The sequence below is a fragment of the Zingiber officinale genome, chromosome 2B (assembly GCF_018446385.1).
Source record: "Zingiber officinale cultivar Zhangliang chromosome 2B, Zo_v1.1, whole genome shotgun sequence".
Classification (NCBI taxonomy): Eukaryota; Viridiplantae; Streptophyta; class Magnoliopsida; order Zingiberales; family Zingiberaceae; genus Zingiber; species Zingiber officinale.
The window spans coordinates 23163275-23182198 of NC_055989.1; the positions used below are offsets into that span (position 1 = coordinate 23163275).

An 18924-nucleotide genomic window follows, 5' to 3' on the forward strand; every position below is an offset into this window, starting at 1 on the left:
CCGACGCCGACGATCCGCGTTCTCCACCCCGATCGTAGCCTCGTTGAGTCGCCGGAGGAAGAGCCGTTGGATATCGAAGGGGATCGATTATCTCTGGCGTAGTAGGCGTCTCGGTGGCTGTTTCTTGCTGGCAAGTGATGGTGATCCAGTGGCTAGGGCACGGCAGGGCTAAGGCCGATCAAGCCCTTTCCCTTCTCCCCTTCTATTTGGGCATTGGAGGGCAAGTTGGGTCATCACCAGTGAGAGTGGATCACGCGACACCATTGGAGGTGATCGATTGAGGTAAGGGCAGTGTTGGGTAATGCTGTGAGTTCAAGAATCTCATGTGAATTTGTTTCTTTTTGTGATGTTCTTCCTGATCTAGGATGGAGGATGCTTCGGATCAATCTAGTGATGGATCTTCCTTGAGCAGGACTTCATCTTCTCCAATTCTTGCGGCTGGGTTCTGTGGAAGCTGTCGGATGAGGAGGTAAGGTTCTGTTAAGGTGAATCTTGTACTATGGATTGGAGTTTTAGCAATTCTTTGCTATACAATTGAGTTCTAGATTGATTCTTGGAAGAATTGGTGTGTAGGCATTTTTGTAGATTTTGGACAGTGGGAGTAGGGGCTGTGAGCTCTTGAGTTGTGGCACTATCTCGAGGTGAGTTTCCTTTGATGGTGTATCTCTAGATCCTTCTATTAGTGCTCTGTTCTATCAGTGTTGTTATTGGATATTAGATCATGTTTAGTTTAGAGCACATGGAAGCATGTAGAGGGATTCGTTGTAGTTGGATGCTCTTGTGTTGGATTAATTAATGGCTGGTAGGTTATGTTTGGAAAGATTGAAGGAGTTATAAGGAGATTTGATTAGTGAGAATTAAGGAAATCAATTGAGATGTAGGTTGATAAGGATTTGTATTATATTATGTTGGAGATTTCGTGATCTGGGTTTGTTTGGATAAATTGTGATTAGTGGGTTTAGAAGGATTTATGATGAGTTTGGATTAGTGTTTGATTGATGATGATTTATGTGAATTGGATTTAAGATGTGTTAATTATGCAGATTGAGGATTATTGGAGTTGTTGGATGATGTAATGAGTTTTGATTAGTAATAAATTTGTGAGGATTTAGGGATTAATTTGTGGAGTAAGGATGAATTTATCATCTAATTGGATCTTTAGGTGGAATCTACCTTGATTACCTAATCAAGGTAGGATTAGGTTTTGGGTTTAGTTAGTTGTTGATTATGTGATCAGCTAAACAATAATATATATATGTTGATTTATGCAGGATTTTGGATATGGGACGATCATCACGATGTGGGATTTATTTTATCATGATCGACAGATTTAAGGCGGGTATTTCTTCCTTGGCCTCTTTATAGTTTCTTTGAAACTTAGTGCATGATTATTATTGGATGAATTAGGCTGCTTTATCTTATATCATGATCGGTTGCTGTCTTTCCTGCATGATACTTATGCTTGACCCATGTGATGATCTATTTAATTCATATACAGTCTCTACTCTTGATATCTACTCTGTTGCGATTTCACATGTAGAGTATGTCTTGTAGGGATTGTCGGGTTGTTGGTATTACCATGCTGATTGGGTATATGATGTTGACTGTACATAGGTGGGGATGTGTTATAGGAGTCATCTTGTTGACCGTGCATTTGCATGTTGTATGTACACACGTATTTGTTATGTACTTTTGGAGGAGTGGTGTTGATTGTATGTTTGGAGTATATACACATGTCTGTTGTGTTTTTACTGGAGGATACATGTTGATTGTACTTATATTTTGTGTACATGTGTCGTGTGGGATTATTGGAGATGTTTGGTTGATTATACATGTGTAGTGTGTACATATGTTTGGTGGGATACAGGGAGGTATCATGACGATTATACTCATGTTGGAGGTATTTATGAGGTTTGGGGTTGTTGCATGGATGATGATTATATATATATATCATGTTCATCATTCATTGCATCTGATGACCATTGTCTCCCTTGTGGTGAGAGAGTCATCAGTTGGTTTGGTTTAGCACCGCACACTCGGCCACTCATGGGTAGTGGTAGTTGGAGCAGTTGCTGCTAGTCCTGTCGTGCCACCCGGTCATGAGGTTTAGTGAGATCCGGCGTTGTGAGCAGTCAGGGACCCTGATGCTATGTAGTTAGATAGCTACTAGCGGACTGTCCGCCTCGACCACTATATAGTGGTAGTACAGTCGTCACAGACCCAAGCCTCTCGGCCATACAAGGGTCGTGGTGTTCGGAGAGGTGGCGGGGGTGACCATGGAGCATGCATGCACTTTTGCATATGATGCACGGTGCATCTGGGGGTTATATTTGCATACATGCCTACTAGATACTAGTTGCATGTGTTTGTGGTATGTTGCATTTGTTTGCGATATGATTGTTGCATTTGGTTGACATGCTGCATACATGTCATTTATTTTACTTGTATATGCAGTCGTATTTATATTGCACAGGTGTCACGGGTATATCTGTTGCAGATCCGGTGAGTTTACTGATCATTGTACCATGTGTCGATTCCAGATTGGGTATGTATCTGTCATTATGTTAGTTGTGGTTTGTACAGTTTATATGTCAGGTTACTATGTCAAATATGTTTAGGTGCATTGATTATGATAGTATGATCATGTTCTTATTCCCTACTGAGACTGTATACTTGTGATCTCCATGTTGTTTATGGACCATGCACTATCTTTTCTATTACCCGCTGAGTTACCTATACTCACCACCGCATGTATATCTTTATGTTTTCAGGTAGATGGTTGGAGTGTCGCTCGGAGTATCCTGTCTGCCAGGTCCTACGTCACATCCGAAGATCGTGCTTGTTTTCCTTTGTATTTCCTTTTCCTATTTTTGGCATTGTATTCGTGTATAGCCATGTGGCTATCTTATGGTTTTGGTGTTGTATTTGTGTTTAAGCCGTGCCGGCATGCATTGTATTTATTTGGTTTGTGTGGGCTTTCTGTTGTTTTTCCGCTGTGTTTTAGTACAGCCGTGTGGGCTGTTTTATATATAACTGCGTGGTTGTGATTGTTTCATTCCAGCCGAGTGGGCTATTATTATAACTGCGTGGTTGTGTATATAAATATTCCAGCCGCATGTGGCTGAGGTATATTTGATTGTAGTGATGCTTCATATTGTCACCGGTACAGGGGAGATGTTGTCGGATTTTTGTCTGACAGAGACTCCTTTGGGGGCGTGACAGCGCCGACACCGCCCCCCCCCCCCCCCCCGATCTGTCGGTATCCGAGCCCTAGGGTCGGCCACTCCTCTTCTTCGAGCGTCGGCCACCAGATCTGACCTAGTGCCGACCTTTCTTCTCTGCCCTTGCGCCAACGCCCCACTCCCGACGCAACAGTCGTCACGGCCGATTGCAAGCCATCGGAGGTTTGAGTCCACCTCACAATGTCTCTGCCCTAGCCTCCAGCATGTTGTGCCCTAATTCTATTCCCTTGGCTCCGATCCATCGTCGCCGCAAGAGAAGTCGTACTCTAGCAGTCACTGTTTCCTTCCTTATCACCTGCTGTCGATGATCTTGGACGTAAGTTTGGTTGGTATTAAGTTAATAGAGTTTGATTCTATGTTATGGTTGAATCCCTAATCTGATCTGTGATCTCCTCATCTTAATCCGACAGCGGGGAAGAATTTTCGTAGGGCTTGCTGTGGTGTTCTTGGTCCAGCATCTCCTTGTTCCTGTAGCTACAGCGGCTGTGAATTTAGGTAAGGAGTGGGAATCTTGATACGTATTGAGATGATGTGGTCTATGGATTAAGCATTTGCTTAGTTGTAGATCATAGTGTATTTGATTGTGTTAGATGATTATTCATGTGTCGGTTGATTAGGGATATGTGGTGAATTGTGAAGGGGATGTGGATCTATTGGGTTGATTCACTTTGATTTATTCCTAATAAGTTTAGGATTTAGTCATTTTGATTTAATGATATAATTAGTTGTAACATGTGACTACAGGAGGTTGATTTGAGACGGTGTCTCGACGAGGGATCTATTTCGGATGCGATCCTCTTATCGGAGGTGGGTACCTCTTGACTTATCTTTTATGATATTGTCAATTGGATATGCATAGTATTTTATAGCTACAAGCAATGATCATGTTTGCCTTTGGTATGTCACTGTTTGTTACCCGTAGCATGTTCTGTTGGGCGTTTGTTATGTATCCATGTTTACATTTCGTGATTATTGCCATGAGTACCTTAGTTCCTAGAGTAAGTGGCATACCATGCTTTATTGAGTTTAGGACTAGATTCTGGATTTTTATTATCTGACATGTGTATCTATATTTTTATATCATACCTGATCTGTGTACCTAGACCTTTTGCTTTGATCCATGTACATTGTTGGTACATATTTTATGGAGGTGGATATGTTCAGGACCTAGGTTGTTATACCATAGAGGACCTGTATACCCTAGATCTGTGGATTTGACTTACTTGTACTAGGGTACACATTTTTATATATATATGTGGATTTGGTTCAGGATATTATCATGCTTAGTTTCATACACCATTCTCATGATTGCATGCTGCGTGATAGGTTGCTCCATTATTGTAGAGCATATCGCCAGTTTCATCATTGTTCGGTGCTCCGTTGGTCCGCTGATGGGTAGTGTGACGCACCGTGGTAGCACGTCAGGGATCCCTCCCCGTCATGGTGTACCGGGAGATGAGAGTATTGTGCTCCCCTATTTATGATTTGGGGTAGGAGTATGTGTGTACTCCGATAACATCCCGTCCACTCGGTCACTCATCAGGGGTAGTGATGTCAGAGTGTATGGTTGTCACAGCCCTACCCACTCGGTCTCACCTTTGTGTGTGAGATGGCTGACTGGCGTCAGGGGTGACCTTGTCACTGGCATCATACGCATTGATGCATTTATTGCTTGTACTTGCTGCATTTATTTGCTGCATTTGGTTGGATGCATATGTTTGACATGAATACAGGATTTATGATACTCTCGAGTTGACGACCCTTTTGTTCTAGATAGGAGTTCCTGGTGAGTACAGCTTCCTTAGTTACCTTTCAGTTTTACATTTTTCCTATATATGATTAGGAAGCTGTATTATATGTTTAATGTTGTTAGATATATCTTACTAGGCATGTCTATTGGTATTCGCTGAGTTGTTGAACTCACCCCCGTGGACACTATATTTTTCAGGTACCAGGTTGTTTATGGAGTCGCTTGGAGTATCCTACCTGCTGGTCCCCATGTCACATCAGAAGACCTGTTTTTGCTGTTGTGCATTTGTAATTTGGTATTTGTGTATCTAGCTTGTGTTTCGATTTTGTTTCCGGAGTGGTGTTTTGTAGTGTGGTGTAAGCCTAGCCGGCTAGCAGTCTTGTGATTGGTGTTCTATCGGTTTCCATTGTGTTTTGGTTTTAGTACAGCCGAGTGGGCTGTAAAATATATATATAACTGCATGGTTGTTGTATATTTTGTTCCAGCCGAGTGGGCTGATGATATAAACTGCGTGGTTGTGTATATGTTCCAGCCGTATGTGGCTGATGTTATTGTGCCTGTAGAAATGTTTTAGATTGTCACCCATACAGGGGAGGTGCTGCCGAAATTTCTTCGGACAGGGACTTCCCCGGGGCGTGACAATTTAGTGGTATCAGAGCCAAGTTACGATACTTGCTATGTGTTTTGGATTTTTGAGATTTATCTGATACCAATTTATTGGTATCAAAGCATGGTTTATGAGTCTTATTTTCGGTGTTTCGGATTTCGTGATTTGGTTTTCTTGATGTGACTTTTCGGGTTTTGGGACCTGGCAGTAGCAGGACATCTCCAAGCTATAGGAGGTATGTTGGTATACTGTTATCCTACCTTTTTGTTAGTATATGCATCGTTGACTATTTCAGTTTATAACATGTATTAGCATTTTTTATTAGTACCTGTTTAGTTGGTGTAGCATATATTTCATGTATTAGGTAAACCACTGATCATGGTCGACTCAGATAGAGATCAAGGATTACGGTCTCAGGAGACTTTTCATATGATACCACCAGTAGTTTTAGCTTCTGTTACTACTAGTAGGAGATGGAGACACATACCAGCCTCTGCTATTATTAACTATGTAGTGGATAGTATCTACATATTCATGTTGACTTAGCCAGTAGAATACCATGTTATCTTAGTTAATTTCATCAGTAAATATTGATTTACTCTTATTATATCGGTCAGTAGAAGACTGATTTACGTTTGTCGACTTGGGTAGTCGTAGATCGATATACCTTAGTGATTGCGGAGGATTAACGTACATTTGTTGGATTTGGATAGTCGATTACCGATTCATTGTTTTGGTTGGTCCGATCAGCAGTGGATCGACTTACTCTATTTTATAAAAATGCTGATCTTTGGGTTATTTGTGCTTAGTTGGGTATCTAGAGCACATTTGAGTATATGGCTTGTACTGACGTGGAAAAGACTGAATTAGCCGTATACCATTATTGGTTTGGTCAGTCTATAGAGGATCGATGTATCCTATTCCATGGGTACTTTAGTTTTAGACTATATGTACCTAGTTGGATTGTCTATGATTGCGTTTTCTTGTATGATCTTTATGTTTGATTTTATTTAGTTGTACCCCTAAACCATGAGAGTAGGTAGCATAGGGTTTGTGTGGTAGATTGGATTAAATATGCTGATTATACATACCTGTGTAGTTTATACACTTGATTATTATGTGTTATAGGAGTTCTATGATAAACGGTCAAATTGCATGTAGTGGGTGTATACTTTTTTTTCCAGTGATGATTGTTGTGGGTTTCTAGTAGATTATACCCGAGTGGTTAGGCGTACGTGTCTGATTGGTTTATTGGAGGTATTTTGTCGATTTAATCTGAGTTGTGATATAAGCATATGTGTTCGGTGTAAAATTCGAGGTATCTTGTGGATTATATTTGATTTATGGGTACACTTGTGTCTATAGGCTTTATTGGAAGTATTAAGTGATGATACTCATTTGGTATGTGTTGTGAGTATTATTGGAGGTGTATTGCCGATTATACCTACGTTGATTTTTGCACACGTGTTCGGTATGTATTGTTGGAGGTATCATACTGAATATACCTGAGTTGTGTGTGTGTTTGGTGTATAATAATTGGAGGATTATGTTGATCATACCTATGTTGTGTGTGCACATGTGCCAGGTGTATTATTGGTAGCATCATGATGATTCTACCTATGATGAATGTAGAATGTTGAGTGTCTACATTATGTCATTTGTTGCATTACCCTGTCAACTAATTCTCCTATTGGTGGGTGATCCACTAGGATGTTGAGTGAATTGACAAATGATTTGATATATGTACTGGGTGGTTATACCTTTGACTACCCACAGTGACCTGTGGTAGAGTGACCTCGTGCAGTCTCTAGCTAGATAGTTAGGTGCCTTGGGCACTTATGGATCGTTTGTGGTGGAGCGTAGCTCTCACATATTATTGTTAGTTTATGGTAGAGCGTTGCTCTTACATATTTTGGATTGATGTGGTGGAGCGTTGCTCCCACATATTACAGATTGTTTGTGGTGGAGCGTTGCTCCCATATATTATGGATTGTTTGTGGTAGAGTGTTGCTCCCACATATGTGGTATTTCTTGTGATGGAGCGTTGCTCTCACACTGGAGGATTTATTCTTTGGTGATTTATGTTGTTGGTGATCAGATTTCTGACTTATTATCGGAGATCTTATAGTTAGGAATGTCTGTGATACGGACATTATGTATCTTGGTTTTACCGTTAGGGCTTGGGAAGCCTTAGATGTTTTCAGAGACTTGATGATTTTGGTATTCCCAAGATGTTTAGATCGGTTTCCATTATCTTTGTTGATGATGTTGTGATCTATTTCAGATCCACGGTGAGTCACACACATCGTCTTTGCATAGTTCTAGAGATGTTTCGATGGAAACGTCTAGATGTGAAGATCAGTAGTGCGTATTTTGGTTGTCTTCTGTGAGATGTTTGAGACACACGGTCACCAGTAGGAGTATACCGTGGTTCCACAGGAGATAGAGGTTGTTACCATTGGGAGTAGACGGAGTCTATAGAAGAGGCTCGCAACTTCCTTTGTTTGGCTCGATATTTCTGGAGATACGTTGAGGGTTTCTCACGGATTTCTATGCTATTGACACGTCTGACCAAGGAAGGCATGAAGTTCACGTGGTCAGAGGATTGCGAGACCAGCTTTCAGGAGCTGAAGCGGAGAATAGTGTCGGCTCCGATTTTTGGTTTACCTTCTGGAGAGGACGGATTGGTCCTCTACATTGACGCATCTATTCAGGGTTTGGGTGCTGTTCTGATGCAGCACGATAGAGTAGTCTCTTATGCTTCTCGTCAGTTGAAGGAGCATGAGAAGAACTACTCTGTACATGATCTGGAGCTAGCCGTCATCATCTTTGCTTTGAAGATTTGGCGACATTATTTATATGACATGACATTTGAGATTCTCACTGACCATAAGAGTCTCAAATATCTGTTCACTCAGAAGGAACTTAATCTCCGACAGAGGAGATGGATGAAGTTCATGAAGGATTGTGTCTGTACCTTTAGCTATCACCCTGGGAAAGCTAATGTGGTTGCCGATGCACTCAGCAGGAAGTCCAGAGAGACTTTAGCTTGCCACCGAGTTGTGGTCACGGACTTGATTCAGGGTTTCTCCGAGTTAGACCTTGAGGAGCAAGGACAGACAGAGCAGGGTATTCTTATTACCATGGTTGCTCAGTCGTCGATCAGGACGAGGATCCGAGAGGCCCAGGATGGTGATCAGAATTTGTAGTTTATAGGCAGCCAGATAGTTTCCGGGCAGCAGCCCGAGTTCACACGAGACGAGGAGGGTGTTATATACTTCCGAGACAGATTATGCGTACCTCAGTCTCATCCGGTCTTACAGGAGTTACTTCAGGAGGCTCATCGCTCATGATTTGATGTCCACACAGGCGGTACCCGTATGTACCAAGATTTGAGGTGTTCCTATTGGTGGAACGGTATGAAGAAAGATATCGCGGAATTTGTAGCGAGATGTCTGGTCTGTCAGCAGGTGAAGGCGGAGCACCAGAGATCTGCCGGCTTACTTCAACGGATTCCTATTCCCGAGTTGAAATGGGAACATATCACCATGGACTTTGTGGTGGGTTTGTCTAGGACACGACGAGGCCATGACGCGATTTGGGTAATCGTTGTTAGATTAACTAAATCGACACACTTCTTAGCAATCTGGAAGACTGATTTCCTGGATCGACTGACAGATCTGTATTGCCGGGAGATCATCAGATTACATGGTGTCCCGTTGACTATTATTTCGGACAGAGAACCACGGTTCATGTCTCGATTCTGGCAGAGTCTGAAGCAAGCCTTGGGCACTCAACTCCGTTTCAGTATAGCTTTCCATCCACAAACAGATGGACAGTCAGAGCAGACCATTCAAACTCTAGAGGATTTGATGAGGTCATGTGTATTGGATTTTGGAGGCAGTTGGGAGGACCATTTGCCATTGGTAGAGTTCACCTACAACAACAGCTTTCATTCGGCTATCCAGATGGCACCGTTTGAAGCGTTGTATGGTAGGTCTTGTCGGACCCCCACCCTCTGGGATGAGGTTGGGGAGGCCCAGCTGTTGGGACCTCATAGAGCTCAGCATGAGGCAGAATTGGTCCATACTATCAGACGGAGGATGTCAAAGGCGCAGGACCGCAGAAGAGTTATGCTGACCGGAGTCGGAGACCCTTAGAGTTCTCTACAGGCGACCATGTATTTCTATGAGTTTCACCCACGAAAGAGGTGAATAGATTTGACCTCAGAGGTAAGCTAATTCCGTGATACATTGGACCTTTTCAAATCTTGGAGAGGATTGGAGCGGTAGCTTACCGTCTGGCACTACCACTGTCCCTGACAGGCGTTCACGCCGTATTCCACGTATCTATGCTGAGGAGATACGTACCCGACCCGATACATGTGTTGACAGGTAATCTCAATTCCCGTTCAGCCTGACGTCACCTATGAGGAGGTTCCGGTACGGATTCTAGACCGGAAAGAGCGACAGTTGCGGAACAAGACTATCCGGCTGGTTAAAGTCGGATGACAGTATCATTTGGACGAGGAGGTTACTTGGGAGCTCGAGGATATTATCCGAGCTCGATATCCCCATCTTTTCACTTGAGTTATATGTTTTACCTGTTAGTATTTGCTGATGGTAGATAACGAAATTTGGGGACCAAATTTTTATTAGTGGGGGAGAATATAAAATACCGAAAAAAATGGCGAATAATGATAAGGGAATTTTTTCGAAATTTTTCGGAGACCGTATGGATGAGTTTACGGGGATAAAAATGGGGCCCGGGAAAGCCTGTTTAGGCTGCCCCATTTAAGAGAGGAAATGTTTTATTTCTTTTTTTGTTTTCTTTTCCCTTTTCATTTATTTCTCTTCGCCGTTTCTCCCCGATCCCGGCCGAACCCGAGCCTTTTTCCCCCTCCGCGCCCTTCCTTCTCCTCTCCCACCAATCCTTTGCCCTAACCGCTCGGCGGTTCTTCTCCTCTTCTTCCCTCTCCTCCGCCCGAAGCCAGGCCGCCGGCGACGAGAGCCACCCTTTCGTCTCTTCTCCTCTGCGCGCCGACACCGACCCCCCCCCCCCCCCCCCCCCCCCCTTCTCGCGTCGGCCACCAGATATGACCTAGTGCCGACCTTTCTTCTCTGCCCTTGCGCCGATGCCCCACTCCCGACGCAACAGTCGTCGCGGCCGATTGTAAGTCATCGGGGGTTTGAGTCCACCTCACAGTGTCTCTGGCCTAGCCTCCAGCACGTTGTGCGTTAATTCTATTCCCTCGGCTCCGATCCATCGTCGCCGCAAGAGAAGTCGTACTCTAGCAGTCACTGTTTCCTTCCTTATCACTGGTTGTCGATGATCTTGGACGTAAGTTTGGTTGGTATTAAGTTAATAGAGTTTGATTCTATGTTATGGTTGAATCCCTAATCTGATCCGTGATCTCCTCATCTTAATCCGACAGTGGGGAAGAATTTTCGTAGGGCTTGCTGTGGTGTTCTTGGTCCAGCATCCCCTTGTTCCTGTAGCTACAGCGGCTGTGAATTTAGGTAAGGAGTGGGAATCTTGATACGTATTGAGATGATGTGGTCTATGGATTAAGCATTTGCTTAGTTGTAGATCATAGTGTATTTGATTGTGTTAGATGATTATTCATGTGTCGGTTGATTAGGGATATGTGGTGAATTGTGAAGGGGATGTGGATCTATTGGGTTGATTCACTTTGATTTATTCCTAATAAGTTTAGGATTTAGTCATTTTGATTTAATGATATAATTAGTCGTAACATGTGACTACAGGAGGTTGATTCGAGACGGTGTCTCGACGAGGGATCTATTTTGGATACGATCCTCTTATTGGAGGCGGGTACCTCTTGACTTATCTTTTATGATATTGTCAATTGGATATGCATAGTATTTTATAGCTACAAGCAATGATCATGTTTGCCTTTGGTATGTCACTGTTTGTTACCCATAGCATGTTCTGTTGGGCGTTTGTTATGTATCCATGTTTACGTTACGTGATTATTGCCATGAGTACCTTAGTTCCTAGAGTAAGTGACATACCATGCTTTATTAAGTTTAGGATTAGATTCTGGATTTTTATTATCTGACATGTGTATCTATATTTTTATATCATACCTGATCTATGTACCTAGACCTTTTGCTTTGATCCATGTACATTGTTGGTACATATTTTATGGAGGTGGATATGTTCAGGACCTAGGTTGTTATACCATAGAGGACCTGTATACCCTAGATCTGTGGATTTGACTTACTTGTACTAGGGTACACATTTTTATATATATATGTGGATTTGGTTCAGGATATTGTCATGCTTAGTTTCATGCACCATTCGCATGATTGCATGCTGCGTGATAGGTTGCTCCATTATTGTAGAGCATATCGCCAGTTTCAACACTGTTCGGTGCTCTGTTGGTCCGCTCATGGGTAGCGTGACGCAGGGACAAAAACACCATTTAGTGGATATAGCGAAAGACCTAATGACTGTTAGTTAGAGCCCTAAAGCCAATCATTTTATGATTGTATGGACTCATGTATATCATATTCATGTATATATATTAAGGCATTTGGTTTTTGGTTATTATGCTTATTTGTATTAGTGTCAGATAAAATAAGTATAGTAACGTCCTAGAGTAGAAAGGTTCTTACCTATATCAATCAATTGGTTGAATCGATAGTGAGATGATATAGGGAACACTACTCTAAATCATTCCTAGTCGAGTATTAACATTCAGGGACAATGTTAATACAATAAGACTAGCATGTATGTAAGCTCGATGACTTGATCTCACAAGTCATGGATATAGAGATATCAAGCTGACACATGGGTATGCATTAGAGAATGTATACTGAATGACCCACCATGAGAAAGTATCATGGATCGTTATATGAGTGTCATATACTTTCTCATGTGGCTATTAGTATGACTATTAGTCCTTTGACCTGAAGTCACCATGGATCCCTACATAAGGAGTTATGTACTTTGGTTTCGTCAAACGTCACCCGTAACAGGGTGGATTATAAAGGCGATTACTGGGTATGTAATAAATTATGCAGAGGGATGTGAGTGATGTAGATGGGATCTATCCCTCCCATATGACGGGAGCGACATCAATATTCTTGATAGAGTTAGACCACGAAGTGCATGACCATGCCCAAATGAGTCAACATGAGATGTTGAGCTCATTTGATCGAGTGAGTCTACTTGGAGTTCAAGATTTAGATTGATTAGAGGATGACACGGTCTATGCCTCACATTGATCAATTAGATGTCAAGGATAGAAGGACATTTGACATATTTTGTGAGGAGTCACAATTGGTAGTCACAAGGTGATGTCGGATCTCGACATTCTTGTAACTTGGGTAGTAATGATGTGTTGCTTGATACCGCTCATTACTTATGCTCCTAAATGGGTTTAGGGCATTGCCAACGTTACAAGAACCTATAGGGTCACACACTAAGGACAATTAGATGGAGATTTGGTTCATATGATGAACCAAGAGGATTAGATTCATTTGATGAATCATATTGGATTAAGAGTAATCCAAATTGGGCTAATTGAGTTGGACTCAAGTTGATTCATGTATTCAATGAGTCTAATTTAGATTATGACTCATTAAATCAACTTAATTTAATGAATTAAATTCATTATATTAAGTTGGCTTGAATCATATGGTTGGATTAGATCAACCATGAGAGAGATTTGATCAAGTTTGACTTGATTTGAGAGGAAGAGAAAAAGTCATGTTTGACTTGACTTTTTTGCCACATCACTAGTGAGTTGGCAAGATGTGGACCAATAGGATTGCTCCACATCATCAATGTGCCACCTCATGGAGGTTACAAGCCTCCATAGCATTTAATGTGGCCGGCCCACATTAAATGAGGAGGTTACACTTGTTGCCATGTCATTTAGTGAGGTGGCAAGATGTGGACCAATAGTGTTGATCCACATCATCCTAGAGTGCCACCTCATGGGGGTTACAACTCTTAATGGTCTCCACATTAATTGGAATTAATGTGGGGGTTACACCTCCTAGAGTGGCCGACCACTTGATGGCTAAGGGGTTTTTTGAATTTCCTCTCAATTGATTCATTCACTCTTCTTCTCCCTTGGGTGCTCTCTCTTCTCCTTCTCCCATTCCTTGGCCGAACACTCCATTGGTGCTAGCACACCTTGTGTTTTGGTCATCTCCTTCTACTTGTGTCCGTGTGGATACATATAGAGGTTGTCTACTTTGACAACTAGAGATCCGGCGACATCTTGGACAAGCGGGGACGCGAAGGGCTTCGCTACAAGGGTAATGATCTTAACTTTAGTGTAGATCTAAAGTTTTTACAAACTCGTACAAGAAAAGGTTTTTCGAAAATTTTGTTTACAAATCTTTGCACGAGATCCATGGCTTTGGGTGACTCAGGGTTTCCGCGACGCGGAAAAGCGGTTTTCGCGGCCCGAAGAACCCAACAATGACTTGTTAGGACTCATACATATTGATGTATGCTGCCTTTTCAGAATAGCAGCTAGAGGAGGCTATCATTACTTTCACTGATGATATTAGTAGATATGACTACATGTATCTAATGAGACACAAGTTAAAATCTTTTGAAAAGTTCAAAGAATTCAAGAATGAAGTACAAAACCAACTTGGTAAGTGTATTAAGATGCTTCGATCAGATCGAGGTGGTGAATACCTTAGCCAAGAATTTCATAATCATCTCGTTGAGTGTGGGATCATATCTCAACTTACTCCACCTGACACACCATAATGGAATGGTGTATCAGAAAGGAGAAATTGTACTTTATTGGATATGGTACGATCGATGATGAGTCCAACAAAACTTCCTACTTCCTTCTAGGGGCATACTCTAGAGACGGCTGCTTTCACACTTAACCACGTTCCATCTAAGGCTATCATAAAGACCCCATATACAATATGGACTGGGAAGAGTCCCAAGATGTTTTTTATGAAGATTTAGGGATGTGAGGCTTAGGTTCGACGATAAGTCTAAGATAAACTAGGATCCAAATCAGACAAGTGCTACTTTGTAGGAAATCCCAAGGAAACAAAGGGATATTACTTTTATAATCTCACACAAGGCAAAGTGTTTATTGCCAGAATTTGTGTCTTTCTAGAAAAGAAATTTATTTCTAGAAAAACTAGTGGGAGTCAAGTCGATCTTAAAGAAATTCAAGATACATAAACTAGCACCAAAGCCATTTCTTATGATATTCATTCTCCTCTTGGGTAGATTCACCAGTGGGTGCATCAGGACAAGGCTCAGTCAATACAAACTTATAGCTTTCAGCAGTAAGAACAATGTCCAGGTTCCTTTTCCAATCTATGTAGTTATGACCAGTAAGTCTATTCTGTTGTAGTATAATGGACAGTGGGTTGAAAGTCATCCTAAGAATCACAAATAATTTTTGGTCAGAACTCTAAATTTAGAATAATATTGATTCCTCAAACAATACTATTTTAAATTAACCAACACCTCAAAACACCGCGAATATTGTATGCCACGATAGTGTGGATGTATACAAATTCAGCATTTGTAAAAGGAGGGGTTTAACCCATTAATTTTATTATCTTGTCAACCTATCTTTTTGACAAATAAAATTAATAGTTGGTATCCTTTGGTCACACGAATAATAGCAGTGACTCCGATGGGAAGGATACTATTAGACGTGCCTAAGTGTACACCATTACTTAACACTAAGTCCATTAATAAGATTGTGCCCCTTCCGATGGGGAAGATCACACGCTCTTAATTAACTTCCTATAGTCATCCAAAATGGAAGTTTGTTATAGTGATCCACAAACAAGCTCATCCGATATGGAGGAAGGCACTCAGAGCCAACGCGCAAGCTTGTTTGCATCACTTACAAACCAGTAATGGAGACCATGGAATTTATTTAAAATCCCTCTCCCACTTAGTTATTTATAAATGAGGAATTTTAACTATGCTAGCCTACTGGACTTGTATACTAACATGCACACACAGCACAATATAAAAGCAATAAATGAAAAACTATTTTTCAACTATTATGGCTTTTATCTATTGTTGTCCTCCGTGTGTCGCCAACCCTAGCTGCTGCCATCTTTGGCCACTGCCATCGGGTCTTGCTATCGCATCCATCTTGCTCCTTGTTCCGCTGCGCCTCTGGTCCTCAAAAAGGTTCCACGCCTTGCAAGATTCGATCCGTGACATAAATAGAATTTTACATTTTTCGATCCTATATTCCTCGAAGGAATGTACATGTAAACTAGATCGAACATAAAATAAAAATTTACATCCATCGATCCTATATTCCATAAAAGGAATGTACATGTATCTAGATCAAAAATAAAATTCTAATAAAACTAAATACAGCTCCTGCTGTATTTTATAATACAATCATGCACACACATATAATTGCCCTTGACATGTCCAAGGGTCCAATCACACACATAAAAACTATAAGTCATAATAGTTGGATCCTGCATCCACAAAGTTAGCACATCCTACTATTAACCTGCCTAAATTATGTATGACATGTGCATAATTAAACTAATACCAAATACACAGAGGCAAAACCTGGCTCTGATACCAATTGTTGGTTGCTACTCGGAAAACCTAATGGTTCCACTGTACAAAAATTTTGTACAAAGGTCTGAACCTTTTCCTAGCTACCATGTGTTCTTTTAAATTAAACTTAACACGTTTGATCCAAAGTTTAATCTATTTGTTCTTTTAGGTTTTGACTTGGATCTCCTGCGGAACTTAACACGTTTGATCCAAATCACCTAGGTTATTAATTCCATTAAATATTAGTTTCCAAAATTGGCTCCCAGTACTGACGTGGCGAGGCACATGGCCTTCTTGGATATGGGAACAACCACCACCGACTAGACAAAGCCTTTTAAGGAAAGTTAATATTTAATTTCCTTAAATAACTTTAGGTCAACCGAAAAGAACAAACAAATCACAAGGGAAAAAAAAAACAAAAGAACACATCATCGAAAACAAATTCGAAATACTAAAATCGCATGCCTCTTGTATTTGGTATTTATTTCCAAAAATAACTAGTATGATACGGAAAGGAAAAATACTAGTTATACCTTTTAGAAAAACCTCTTGATCTTCTACCATATTCCTCTTCTAACCTCGGACGTTGTGTGGGCAACGATCTTTCGAGATGAGAAACCACCAATGCACCTTCTTCTCCTCCTTGCAATGTTCGGCCAAGTCAATAGCTCCTCTAAGGATGAAGAGAAAACACCACCAATGCTCCAAGGGATAAAGCTTTCTCTCCTTCTTCTCCAAGCTTGAATCCGGCCACTACTTAATCTCCTAGAGGAAGAGAAGGTTCGGCCACAACAAGGGGAAGAGAGAACTTGAAGGGGCCGGCCACACCAAGGAAGAAGAGAGGGAGAAGAATAATAAAAGTTGTGTGTCATGAAGGCACCCCAACCCCTTCTTTTATATTCCTTGGCTTTGACAAATAAGGAAATTTAATTACAATAAAATTTCCTTAACTTTCCTTGATAATAATTAATTAAGAAAAATTAAATAAAATTTCCTAATCAATTGTATATGGCCGGCCACCTCATGGAGAGCAAATAGGATAATTTTCAATCAACAATTAAAAATTCCTTATTTGTCTTTGGAAATTTTAAAAAATAAAATTTCCCTTTAAAATCCCTTCATGGTTGATAAAAAGAAATTTTAATAATTTTAATTTTTCTACATGTGAATAATTTACAAAGAGAAAAAATAAAATATCTTTTCTATCTACAAATAAGGAAAGAGATCTAATCTCTTTTCTTAATCTTTTGTAAAAGAGATATTTTAATTTTAATTCTCTCTAATAAATTATATCTTCCACATAAGAAAATTTTAAAATTAAAATTCTTTTAAATTTAATGGGGGTCGGCCACCTAAGCTTGGGTTCAAGCTAGGGCCGGCCACCCATGAATCAAGGCTTGGCCGACCCTAGCTTGATCCACAAGCTAGCTTGGCCAGCCCCCTTCTCATGGGTATGATGGTGGGTATAGGTGGGTATAGTACTCTATAAATAAGAGGCTACGATAGGGACCGAGAGGAGGAATTGGTTTTGGTCTCCCGATAAAATTAAGCATCCCGTGTTCGCCCCGAATACACAACTTAATTTTATCAATAATAATTCATTCCACTAGAGAACTATTATTCAACTACCGCACCAATCCCAAATTACATTTTTGGGCTCCTTCTTATTATGAGTGTGTTAGTCTCCCTGTGTTTAAGATGTCGAATGTCCACTAATTAAGTGAGTTACTGACAACTCATTTAATTAATATCTTAATCCAAGAATAGTACCACTCAACCTTATCGTCATGTCGGACTAAGTCCACCTGCAGGGTTTAACAAGACAATCCTTATGAGCTCATCTTGGGGACATTATCAACCTAGATTACTAGGACACAATTTCCTTCTATAATCAACAACACACACTATAAGTGATATCATTTCCCAATTTATCGGGCTTATTGATTCATCGAACTAAATCTCACCCATTGATAAATTAAAGAAATAAATATCAAATATATGTGCTTGTTATTATATTAGGATTAAGAGCACACACTTCCATAATAACTGAGGTCTTTGTTCCTTTATAAAGTCAGTATAAAAGAAAACGACCTCTGATGGTCCTACTCAATATACTCTAAGTGTACTAGTGTAATTATATTGTTAAGATAAACTAATACCTAATTACACTACGACCTTCCAATGGTTTGTTCCTTTCCATCTTGGTCGTGAGCTACTGTTTATAATTTATAAGGTACTGATAACATCATCTTCTGCATGTGGCACCACATACTATGTTATCTACAATATAAATTAATTGAACAACTACAACTAAATGTAGACAATTTGACCAAATATGATTCTTTATTCAAAATAAATGTTTACAAAAACTTAGGATTTCAGTATACACTCTAACAATCTCCCACTTATACTAATGACTAAGCTGCCATATCTTCTGCCATATATCTGATTCTCATTCCCTCCACATGCCGATCGAAAGCTTTTACCGGAAGGGCCTTAGTGAAAGGATCTGCCAAGTTATCTGCTGATGCAATCTTGGCGATGACAACTTCTCCTCGCTTCACGATATCTCGTATCAGGTGGTACTTGTGCTCTATATGTTTACTTGCCTTATGAGCTCGTGGTTCTTTCGAGTTTGCAACTACACCGCTATTATCACAATAAATTGTGATGATTTTGGGCAAACCAGGAATCACATCTAAGTCCATTAGAAAGTTCCTGAGCCATACTACTTCTTTAGCCGCCTCAGAGGCTGCTACATACTC

At 40.7% G+C, this 18924-nt stretch overlaps 1 long non-coding RNA gene across 1 annotated transcript; it reads left to right on the top strand.

The window, feature by feature from the left end:
* Positions 1 to 264: 264 nt before the first annotated feature.
* Positions 265 to 873, top strand: LOC122049039. Its single transcript, XR_006130787.1, has 3 exons — positions 265 to 282; positions 365 to 469; positions 574 to 873. It is a non-coding gene; the product is annotated as an uncharacterized LOC122049039 (long non-coding RNA).
* Positions 874 to 18924: the final 18051 nt, after the last annotated feature.